Source organism: Leptodactylus fuscus, chromosome 6 (assembly GCF_031893055.1).
Source record: "Leptodactylus fuscus isolate aLepFus1 chromosome 6, aLepFus1.hap2, whole genome shotgun sequence".
Taxonomy (NCBI): domain Eukaryota; kingdom Metazoa; phylum Chordata; class Amphibia; order Anura; family Leptodactylidae; genus Leptodactylus; species Leptodactylus fuscus.
In genome coordinates this window covers 14,565,569-14,577,527 of record NC_134270.1, presented here as the reverse complement: position 1 = coordinate 14,577,527, position 11,959 = coordinate 14,565,569, and positions in this window count along the sequence as shown.

The window sequence follows — 11,959 nt, the reverse complement described above, 5'->3', positions numbered from 1 at the left end:
ATCTACATATGCCCCATAACACTGCCACCCACAGACGTCACATAACACTGCCATCTACATATGCCCCATAACACTGCCACCCACAGATGCCCCATAACACTGCCACCCACAGACGTCACATAAAACTGCCACCCACAGACGTCACATAACACTGCCACCCACAGACGTCACATAAAACTGCCACCCACAGACGTCACATAAAACTGCCACCCACAGACGTCACATAAAACTGCCACCCACAGACGTCACATAACACTGCCACCCACAGACGTCACATAACACTGCCACCCACAGACGTCACATAACACTACCACCCACAGACGTCACATAACACTGCCATCTACATATGCCCCATAACACTGCCACCCACAGACGTCACATAACACTGCCATCTACATATGCCCCATAACACTGCCACCCACAGACGTCACATAACACTGCCATCTACATATGCCCCATAACACTGCCACCCACAGATGCCCCATAACACTGCCACCCACAGACGTCACATAACACTGCCACCCACAGACGTCACATAACACTGCCACCCACATAGGTGTCCATAACCTTGTCAGCCGCACTAACTCCCTGCTAATGGATGACCCGGTAATACTTGGCTGCAATAAGTTCTCCAGCATCAGAGCTTCTCCTTCCCCCTCTGTCTGTGATTTTTCTGTATATGGACATTACATAAGATAAGACAAGATAATTCTTTAATAGTCCCACCATGGGGAAATTCAGTGTTACAGCAGAATGGATAATAAAGTAATATAAATCAAGAAAGAACACATACAAGCTGATAGCAGATAGAAAGATACTAGGAGTCATAGCAACTAGGAAGAAAAAAGAAAGACTCAGGATCATTTAGTTTTCTGTGCGGAGTGATCTTCGCTTGGCCTGATGTAGATTATACAGCCTGACCGCAGTTGGGAGGAAGGATCTCCGATAGCTCCATCTCACACTTGGGGTGATGCAGTCGGTCACTGATAGTGCTGCCAAGCGCCGTCAAGATCTCATACATGGGATGGGAGTTGTTCTCCCGCATGGAGCTCACTACAGATGGTATCCTTCTGTACTAGGTCCAGGGGGCTCCCCAGGACAGAGCTGTCCCTTCTTATCATCCTGTCAAGTCTGCTTTTGTCCCGGGCTGGTATCCTACTCCCCCAACAGGCCACTGCGGAGAAGATAAACATGTCCATGCCGGGACATTGGTGGCAAGGAGGGCTAATAGGTGATAAATCACTGGGACCCCCATCTATGACTAGAGACGCTCTCTCCTCACCGCACCACTGCACTCACACACTGGAGCAAAAACAACAAAGAAGGACACAAAATGGAAGTCGAGTTGTTTTTGTTCTTTCTATCATAAGTCAATAATAAGACTTGTGATGGCTCCGGTGCATCTCATACACATTCATGAGACAAGGGGCCGCTCCTTTTCATATCAGTGTGAATAAGACTCTACTGCTGTGCCGGACATCGCACAATTATCATGACGTTTACGATAGCTTTTTCGTGCTGATTTTCTCAGTGGGGTCGCATCATTTTCTGTGGTTTTTCCATTAATAAATGTTAAGTGTTAATGTTGGTGGAAGGATCTTGTGTTTTATCCAGGAGGCCACATTGCGTATTTTGTAGAACATAGATGGGGGATGGGAAGCTTTACCAAACACCAGGTAGAAATGGTGCATGATTTGCCCCCCACTCAGGGGTATTTTGGTTATGCCCGCCAGATCTGACCAGAGTGATTTATTCTTATAACCTCTCCTTTTCTGGATACTAATAACCTAATGATGACGCCTTCACATGACCTTATCACTGGCCCTTTGTTGGGAAATCTACGATTCGCGGCCCATTTGCTTTGCTCATCTCTATTATCCATATCTGAAGAACTCGAAATGTGATGTATTGATATCTCTATGACATATACATATAGGTTCTGATAAACCTGCATGGTTCTGGCTCTGGTATGCCAACTATATACCTATATTACCTCTCCACTGGTACTGGTGGGTCATTGTCCACTGGAACTGGTGAATCCCCTGGTGGGCCAGGTGCCTTTACGGGGCTCTACCAGGCCCCCATAGCTTTTTGTTTAATAAGCAGTTGAGGTCCAGTAACAGCCCCTATTAATTTACCTATCCTGCTTCTGCTCACAGCAGTCCTCCTCTTCATTCTCCAGGGGACCCCCGTGCACCACACAGTACGTTATTACAACAAAATGTGCAGTGCCCAGAGCCCATTGAAGGCTGAAGAAGCAAGAGCAGGAACTGGGAGCGATGAGTGAATGCAGCCAATTCGCCCCATTTCTGAACATCCGGTTAGTAAAAATACAACCGGATCACAGCACCAGGGAGAAGTGCCCTCCCCCCAGACCCAGGTTCTGCTACTAGTAGAGCAGGAAGCTTGTGGCAACTACCACTCCATGACTTATAGACCAAGCACCACATTGAGCCTGTGGCTTACAAGCTGTGTCGAATGCGGGGTAAGTATCACTACTCACCTATCTGCTCTCTGGCCCCTCTTGCTCCGTCCTGCTCAGGGCTCGTTCACATCTTTGCCCGGGAGTCCGTTCTGCAGTTTTCCGTTTTCTGCACAAAACAGAGGCAGGAGACAGAAACCTGCCGGCATCTTTCCAATCATTTGAATGGGTTTGAAAAGTGTCCGGCCGTTAACGCCGGTGAGCGTTTTATGCTCTCCGTGGCGAAACCGTTTTTTTTTTTTTAACTGGACACAGAGTCGAACATGCAGTACTCTGTGTCAGGTTTTAAAAAAACGGTTTCGCCGCGGAGAGCTCAAAACGCTCACCGGCGCTCACGGACGGATTTGGCCCGATTAACGGAGTCCAGACGTTGGTGTGAACCCAGCGTCAGGCTGCACATGATGTCACAACAGTGCACTAGGAGCAAGAAGGAGCAGGAGGGACAGGAGAGCAGACAGGTAATACTGCTATAAGGGGGACCAGTGAAGGGGCCACTGTATAGCCCCTACAATGGCCCTTTCACTCCCCCTCCATACAGTGGTCCCCCATACTGTAATGATGGGGCCATTATATTGTGTGCAGCCAGTGATGGGGGTTAATATCCTGTGGAGGGACATTAAAGGTGTTATCTGGGCAAAAATTTTATTTTTTAAATATGCCTAATGGTGGTGCCTCATTTCTGGAAATCCTGCACCTAATTGGTCTTAGCAGTCACATGAGGTGCAGGACTCCCAGCAAGAAGGCGCCGATGCAAAAATGAATGGATGCTGGCGGCAGACAACGGAGTCCCGGGGACAGCTGAGGATGCTTTTTTTTTTTTTGTTACACCTTCTGCCCACCACATGGGTTGCTCCAATTCCTGGAAACCACTTTAAAGGGTTTATCCAACTTTCTTATATTGCTAATCCTGTCCTTGGGATCTGCCAACAATATTATATCTGCAGGGGTCCTGCAGCCAGGACCTTTACAGAACAGCTTTTCCAGGACAGTGCATCTACAGGGGCATACGGAGTGTTGCAGTGGGTAGCACAGTGGTATGGCAGGTGAGCAGCATGGCTCCCGACATGTGATTTGCACAGCTGATCCTGGCGATGGACCCTTAGAAAGAATTCCTCTGGTGGAGGGTCCCAGACCTCCCAGTCCGCCATTGCCCTACCCCCTTCTTCTTTCCTTCCCTGCACCCTGTATATTGTATTCACTCATACTTTATATCTTATACACTATAAAACTTTTCCCGTATGTTTCTTGCCCTATTCTCAGAGGACGCGGCCTCCTTCTACCTCTTCTTCTATTTGTGTGTTTGTTTGTCGAGACGTCTAATAAAATAAAACCTTTCGAACCCAGAAAATAAAATAATTGCAGATGAGATGAAGATGGTAATTGTAGGGTGAAGTGTACAGCGATCCGGGGGCGACACATCCTAATGTGATGAGCAGCGTGATGGCGAATCTGCCAGACCTGAAACAACCCCATGATGATGGTCTCTGATGGCGTCTCATGAATATCTTCTTCTAAGGAAAATCATTTCCCAGAAAGTTCTATCCAGAAGATTGCCAATTAATACAGAAAGTATAAAGTCACATGGAAAACCACATGAACTTATAGCGGCAATTCAGAAATGAGATTTCTATTTTCATCAGTTACCTAACGTCACCCCTTGGGGAGACTGATCACTACGGGGCCCTGGAGATTTGGGGGCCCAAAGACCTCTCTACAGCATAATAAGACACCAGTATTATACGTAGCAGAATACGGGCCCTGATTTTGCATTGGGGTCCAGGAGCTTCTAGTGACGTCTCTGGTCACCCCAGTCTTCGTCTTTAAATCTTCTGGTCATTTATCTCAGAATCTTAAAGGGATTGCCCAGGATAAGTGTTTTTTTGCAAGGGGGCCGGGGAAGGTGAGGGGAAAAAAGTAACCCATACTTATCTGTCCCCGTTGTCTTCCACCGTGGATCTTGTTTTGGCGGAAGTCCCCAACATGTCTTCCCAAATCTAAGGAAAGAACACGGTATGTCTTAGGGCTAGCTCACACAGGGCCTATGGAGCGGATTTTGACGGCGGATTTCACCTCAAAATCCGCCTCCATGCAATGGAGCCTCATGTAAAACGCTATCCGCTAGTGTAAAACAGAAGCGGACTGCCCTTTCTTCAGGCGGTTTCCGCCACTCGGCGAGCCACGGTTCTGCCTGGCGGCAGCAACCTCCAGATTTGGCCCATTCATTTGAGCCGACTCCGGGGGGAGGAAGCTGCGACTGTCGGGAGCCAAGACAATCGTGGCAGGTGGGTTTTGACCCGAGAGCGACACGGCTCCTGTGTCACTCTTGGATCCTGAGTGAACTAGACCTTAGTGATGCCCCATGTCCTTTCCTTTGGCCACTGATTGCCCTCAGCAGTCTCATGTGGCAGGGACTTCTGGAAGAAGACCCCGGAGCAGCAGAACCAGATCATGATGGGAGACATCAGGGACAGGTGTGGAGGTTTTTTTCACCTTCGCTGGCCCCCTTGCAAAAGAATAAACTTTAATTTCCTTTAAGTCTCTGTTCTCTTCGATGGGGGACTGAAGTCATTTTCTCAGACTTTGGGCCAAAGCTGAGGTCAGTATGGGGACAGGGTCTTCAGGTGCCTTTCGCCACATTCACATCTGTGCCAGGAAGTCCGTTCATCTGGTCTGTCAGAGTACCCAAAGAACCAAAAAACCAGACCGTGAATATAATGGACATAAATGGTAAGTACGGGTTATTGGAACAGTATGAAGACATCTGAATAAATGGTTGGGATGCCTTCTTGTGTGTAGCACGTTATGTATGTGTTATGTATGTATCAGATGTCACATACACCCCTTCCCATTTGGGAAAAAAATCAACTTGTTTCCAAAATGGCGGCTTTCAAAATGGCCACTGGGTTGGACACCACCGCACACAGATTTGCTCCCTTCTTTTTAGCAACATGCCACACACAGGGTGGCGCTCCTAACCACCAGTTTCCATGTATTCGGGTGGGTCATACCTTTGGCATAAAGATTTGGCTTTTAATGGGCACAAATGGCGTTGCTGAAGGTCAATTTGGGAAACTAAACTCCCAGTCTATCAGGATCTGTGGGTGTTTTAGGGTCTTATATCGACCTGACAGGTTCTGTTTAAAGGGGTTTTCTGTGACTTATATATTAATGACCTATCTATGACCCAGAACCCTCGCAGATCAGCCTGTTGAAGAAACCACAATGCATTCAGTGGAACTATGCGGCCTCTTCACTGAATACCAGGCACAGCACCATACGTATTGTAGGGGTGGCGCTTTGTATCACAACTGAACCCCATTTATGGGACTGAGCTGCTGCTGTACTATGTGACTTGTAAGCATGATGTCATCAACACATAGAAGAAGCCACAGCGCTCAGGGTCCTGGATGTCAGACGCCTTCCACCCCACCCCATGGATCACATATTGATGATCGACCCTAAGAATAGGCCATCAATATGCAAGTCCCAAAAAAACCCTTTAAAGGGGTTGAGCCGATCTTGAGATTTCAGGATCGATTTTAAAATCCGATTTCCAATCATTTTCCAGCCGATCCCGATCGCTCAACCCTAGTCAATGCTTCTCTATGGGAAAAGTCACTTTTAGGGTTGAACCGATCTTGAGATTTCAAAATCCGATTTCCAATCATTTTCCAGCCGATCCCGATCGTGAAATTTGTTCAATCGCCAATCAGGATCCGATCTTTTCCGATCCCAATCACTCAACCCTAATGACTAAATTAAAGATTTACTAAGTCTTCCAGTTTTTCGGTATCACCATCGTCATCCTCACCCATAGGATAGCGGAATGCACCATTTCTTATAGTGACATTTTTTGTGATTCTTGTTAAGGGGAAAGTAAAGAATCCGAACATTCTGGAACATGTATTTTAGGAATAGTCCCAATTAGAATGATTGTGTCAGGCGTATTCCAATCCTAAAGGTCGGATACATTTAAAGAGACGCTGTATGTGATTCTGTAGGTATTATGGGTAAGAGGGGGATGATGATGAGTGAGACAGAGGACGGGCGGTGGAATCTGCCACAATCAGAGGTTACCGGAGAGAAAGAGAAAGCTTTGATGTCGTCTTCGCAGCCCAGAATCATTATATACAAGAGTCTTACCGAGTAACCTAAATTCTCATCGCATTGTCCAGAAATCTAGACAGATAATGATTAGATTTCAGTAGAATCGCTCGATGCAAGAGAAAGGATAAAAGTTCACTTTTTGTTTTATATCGGCTACCTTATATTTCATGATTTAAAGGGGTATAAAAACGTCTTATCACTGATCCATTAGCCCCCCCCCGGACCCCAGAGGTCGGACCCTCTTTAAGGTGGTGTGGACGAACACATTGAAGACTTGTTCTGTATGAACATTGCAGTCAAGGGACTTAGTCGCTGTTGTCACTGTACAGACGCGTGGCCTTGGCACCATATATGTTGTATGTTTCACTTGTATTGGGTGGTGGAGCACTGTGGGTCACTCTGGCTGGTGGAGGTCCTTGCTTTGGGAGGTTTCTCGAACTAGATTGTACCTAAGAGATGCATCATGGGAGATGTTAAGTGTTGCCCTACTGTGGTGTAACTCATTGATGTCAGGGATTCCAATAGTGGAAGACCTCGTAGAGCTTGTATGAGATGCTTAAAAGGTTCCATGGAAGGTTTGGTTGACCTCAGCAGACCTGGAGATGTCAACTGCTTCGTGGAACCAGTGCACCACCAATACTCTAACCAGTAATGATACGGGGCACACGTTGCATCCCCCGTGCTAGGATGGTGCCTTTTATTGGGGCCTAGTGAACTCCTTACTGGTGTGACTTCTACATTCTACCGTTCTGTATGAACCCTCAGCGAAGTCCCCAGTATCTATTTTTTTCCACCAGCTATGAGCTGTGTTACATAATCGGCAAGAGGGCAAATCATGACTGGGCTCCATGAATGGCGCATTGGTTGCCATATTGAGTACAGGTGCAGGTAGACCGGTGAGCACCCACAATAACTCCAAACTAATCTCACAATCGCCTATCCCGTCCCTATCCACTGTTATCCTTCTTTCTTTAGACATGAGCAATGCATTTGGGCATAATACACCTCTTTGTGTTGCACATACCCAAGTGGGACATGTTAACCACATAGAACAAGAATCCATAGAGGCTACTGGTGGAGGACATTGGTCAGGGGCAACCAATAATGGCCAGTGGGCACAACTAAAGCCTGGACTTTGTGATTCTTGCAGACCGGACACCACCCAGATGGCTCTTCAAAGTAACGTGATTTCTAAGATTTTGAAGTGGTATCTACCTTCCTGCTCCCTGCGGGTTCTCTATAAATGGCCCCAAATATTGCCAGTTACTAAATACCAGCAAACTGGTGCACCCAAACAAAACCCCCAATGAGCACAAGACTCTGTAGCCTGTGTGAAATCTTCCCTGAGACCTCGCAGTAATACTTGTAATCTATAGTACAAGTTCTGGGATTTGTCCTTACGTATTTCATCCGATGAGAATGGTGCCTTTATGGCGTCGCCTCCAATCAGAACCATCAAGAATTTATAATGCATGCTTATGTAAAAATGACAAAGTGATGGTGGTAGAGTGAGGCAACCAAACAAAATTAGGCTTGACTACCACTGCGCATGCGCACCACCCAGCACTGAAGTCACCTGAATGCAGGGTCGGACTGGCCCGCCGGGGTACCGGGGAATCCCCCGGTAGGCCCCAGCCTGGACTGACAGTGCTCATTTCGTCAATGCAGAAGCACTGGTCAGGGGCCCGATCGGGATGTCTGGGGCTGGTTCAGGCCCCTGTCCAATGCATTTGCATTGATAAACTGAGCACTGCTAGTGGCAGGGGCCGGATCAGTAAGCTCGGGGCCCCAGGCTGCCGGCAGCGCTGTAATTACTAAAGATGCCCGGCTGCCAGTTTCCCAGGGCCCCGACACTTACACAGAGGGGCCTCCTGCTGATGCTATACTTTCCCTATTAATATAAGGAAAGTATACATCTGGAAGACGGAGCACTCCAGGGGCAGCAATGACATACGTCATTGACCCCGCAGCACATGTACTATGATTGAAAGAGGCTGGGGACGTACACCCAACCTCAGTGCCCAGCTTAAAGAACTAGACAACTTCTGGAGGGGACCTAGGTAGGTGTGATGTAATAACATATTCGTTGGCCGCCATAGTCTGTTTGATTGAGCCATGTCTCAATCGCCCCACTTGACTGCTCAGGCCAGTCAGCAGCCTCGGTGGTCACTGGAGAGGGACTGGCGACGTAATTGAGTGACATCACTGGCCCCTCTCTCCCCTGGGCCATCTGGCATTTGATGTTTTGATATCCTTCCCTACACTACTACCTTCTGTATAGCTGCACTCTGCACATTAACTCTACTTTACGCCATAACTTTTTAGAAAGTTCTTAGAAACCAAGACCAGGGAGAGTTCCGCTGCCCCTCAGAAGCGTCTTCGTAGGTTGGGTAGGGCCATGAGATTAAGATTCCCGATTTTGTAAGATAGTCTAAAAGTGTTCATGTCAGTTCTTCGGTGTTAATCCTGTTTTCTTATCTTTTGATGAAGAAGACTCTGATCCTCCTCTCCGTACGATACATCTAACTGAGCTTCTGGCTATGGACCCGAAATAAGCTTTGAACATGAAGGGAGACGCGGTCTCGGGGGAAGTAGAACAAGTACGCCTCTCTTCTCCCTGTTACATGTTCTTAAAATGGCAAAGGATATATTTTTTGGATAAAAAGATGAAAATCTAAAATTAGGTAAACTTTGCCTGTAGCAGCCCTGGATGGTCTCGAACGTCATCTGTAATCTTTCAAAATCTGAACTTCTTGTTTTTCCACCATCTACAAAATTTATATTTGCATTTCATTATATCCTCTTACCATAAATTCGCGGTAGTATAAGGAGGTGAAATGGTTAACTAGGAACTTTTACCACCTCCTCCAACTTGAGCTCTTTTCATCCCGTAAAAGCCGCTATTTCCATTTCAACACAGGGTTAGGGGGATATCGTCACTCCTTGGGGAGAGACCACCATATAGGTGTGTGGAGACTTATTAAGCCTTTAGCACTCCACTTTGCAAGGGACATGGGAAGAATATGTAAATCTGTCTTCCATGATGTAACCAATAGAGGGAGCTCACTGGAATGTGCAAGCCTGTCTTCCCTGAAGTCTCCACACACCTATATGGTGGTCTCTCCCCAAGGAGTGACGATATCCCCCTAACCCTGTCTAAGCCTCTCACCTCTACCAGGTTAGTCTTCTCTACACCGGGCTGACGAGATGCAATAACATCGAAACGGCCGTCCTCGTTTGAGAAGACTATACCTGGTAATAATCCCAGCATCATTGCAAAACAAAGGCCTCTTGGAAGGGCGAGCATGATGTTACAGGGAGCAGCCTCTATTGGGCCATGTCACTGAGATTCTGTCTTCCTAATTACATCAGGGAAGACAGGCTTGCACATTCCAGTGAGCGCCCTCTATTGGTTTGCAACACTGAGGCAGCAGCTGACTTCCTAATTACATCATGGAAGACAGATTTGCATATTCTTCCCATTTCAACACAGTCAGACTTTTTTCTCCACCCCCCATCACTAAGATGTTACTCTGATATCCTAACTAGACTCCCTAAAGTCAAGTGGGTGGTGTCAGGAAGGACCAGGTAAGGCGACGTGGTTCTGAGCTCAGACACTGTCCACCACTGATTGGAGCTCTGTTTCGTACCCCTTTGCCTTCTCCTACCTTACACCACCCACTTGGCATTAGGGAGTCTAGTTAATATATCAGTCACCAAAAAGTAGCAGCACTGATTTCTCAGGAATGGTGGGAGCTAGAGAAAAAATTCTAGCTGCGGCAGAATCAGTGGAGTAGAGCCTATTAGAGCATGAAAGGGGCTTGAGTTAGTTGGGGTGGGGGAAACTCCTCTTTAAGTTCCTTAAGCAGCAACCCTGTGGCAGGTGAGGTCTATGGAGCAAGCTCTGTTGTGGTCTAGTGATGGACCAGAGAAGTGCATGTGGAGATTGCCAGGTGAAATGGCTGAGGATGCTGCTGTTCAGCTTTAAGCTGCAGGCAATAGAGGTCTATGGAGATGGGAGGGAGAAGAGAGGAGGAGGAAGAGGATAGCTCCTAGAAGCAGAGAGGCAGCAGAGTGCTAAGAGACCCCTCTGCACAATACAGTCAAAGATTTATCCCATAACAGAGCTGGGTTATTAGGTGAATTATCAAGCAGTCTGCTGTGAGAGAAATGGCTCACTAGATGCTGTAGACAGTCTCATCTCTCTCTCTCTCTCTCTCTCTCTCTCTCTCTCTTTCCTCTGTCTTCATAGCTTCCTCTTTTATTTCCCTCTTCATAATAAACCTTATTGTGTGCAGGATTTCTGTGTACAAACAGGACCATTGAATACAGAGAATAAGAATAGAGACAAGAGGAAAAAAATAATTAAAGATATTTTACAGGCTAAAAATATTGATGACATGTCTTAAAGATGGGTCACTAATATTAGATTTCTGTGGGTCTGGCACCTCCTCTGATCAGCTATTCTCAGCAGCAGAGAATGGAGCTGGAAGCAGACAGCTCTGTTCTTTGTGTAGCGGCCAGACAAGGTACTGCAGATCAGCTCACATTCATTCGATTAGGACCTAAGCTGCAGTCACTCATTACACAGTGATATCTGCGTCCTGCTCCATTCTCTGTGTCTCAGCTGAAACACAAAGCAGCTGATCGACGAGGGTGCTGAGTAACAGACCACCACAGATCTGATAATAGTATAGGTTACATCGTCAATATATCTAGTCGGGTCTAGTCGGGATAGCCTGGTACCGCCCACCTGACAGTAGAGAGCCTATTTAACATATTGAGTTCTCAACCTAGGAGAAGCGATTGCTCAGGAATGGTGGGGGCTACAAAAAGAACTCTAACTGTGTCGGAGTCAATGGAATGGAACCTATTATAGGATACAAGAGTTGGAGGTGGTGAAAGGTTCTCCTTAGTCCTAGATAAGTACAGCAAATACATAAGAAATTCTTTCCTTGTGTTAAATGGAGAATTTTTAACCTTATAAGTGAATCTGCGAATCTCCATTAAACACAATTTTTTCTGAAATCAGTTTGAATGAACTTGCCATTTTACGTCGCGGTACGATGATCTCCCAGCTGGTGCCGCGCCGACCTGCGCTGAATATAATGAGTTACAATGACCTTTATCATATCCAGCAGTCATCTAAGAAGTCGCGGTTCCTTGAAGAACATGATAAACCCGAGCTTCAGAGACCCCTACATCGGGCAATACCATTTTATTAGAAGGGAACCCAATAACAATTCAATCATCGGTTGGGGCTTATTTTTTGTGTGACAGATTGTACTTTATGGGGGTCGCATTGAGATGGGTCATTGAGATGTCCTGGGACGCGGGAAAAAAATCAGAACGGGGTGGAATTAGAGAAAA